This window comes from Empidonax traillii, unplaced genomic scaffold (genome assembly GCF_003031625.1).
Source record: "Empidonax traillii isolate 1590-97213 ecotype Southwest subspecies unplaced genomic scaffold, ASM303162v1 scaffold1417:size190790, whole genome shotgun sequence".
In the NCBI taxonomy this organism is placed as follows: domain Eukaryota; kingdom Metazoa; phylum Chordata; class Aves; order Passeriformes; family Tyrannidae; genus Empidonax; species Empidonax traillii.
Window position 1 is genome coordinate 177,882 of NW_020956610.1, and position 490 is coordinate 178,371.

Genomic DNA, 490 nt, shown 5'->3' on the forward strand with positions numbered 1-490 from the left:
TCCGATGGTGCTGGTCCCTCTCCCAGAGCAGCTGCTGCACCTCCAGCGCCCGAGCACGACACCCCAAATCACCCCCTTCCTCTCTCCCTCCCTCCCTTCCAGGCGTGGGCCGGCCTTGGGCAGCCAGAGGGTGATGGCACAGGGATATAGGGAGGAGGATGAGGAGCTGCCAGCAGGGATAATGAAGGGTCAGAGCCTGGGATTGTGTTACACCAGGGGAAAAAAAAACCCAAGCGTGCAGAGAGGAAAACGTGGCAGGGGAATGCTGGGGCTGTTTGTAGGGCGTCAGTCGGGGGCTGACAGCGGGGCAGAGGTGGGGTGGGGGGACACTCACACAAACTTCCCAGCCCACGGAGCATCCTGCTGCAGGATCAGCCACTGAACCTGCTTATAATGAACTCACCACGGGGTTAAGGGCACGGCCGTGCAGCCTAAGGGGGGTGTGTGGCCTGGAAACCCCATGGCCACGGGGTTTGGCTGGAGCAGGGGG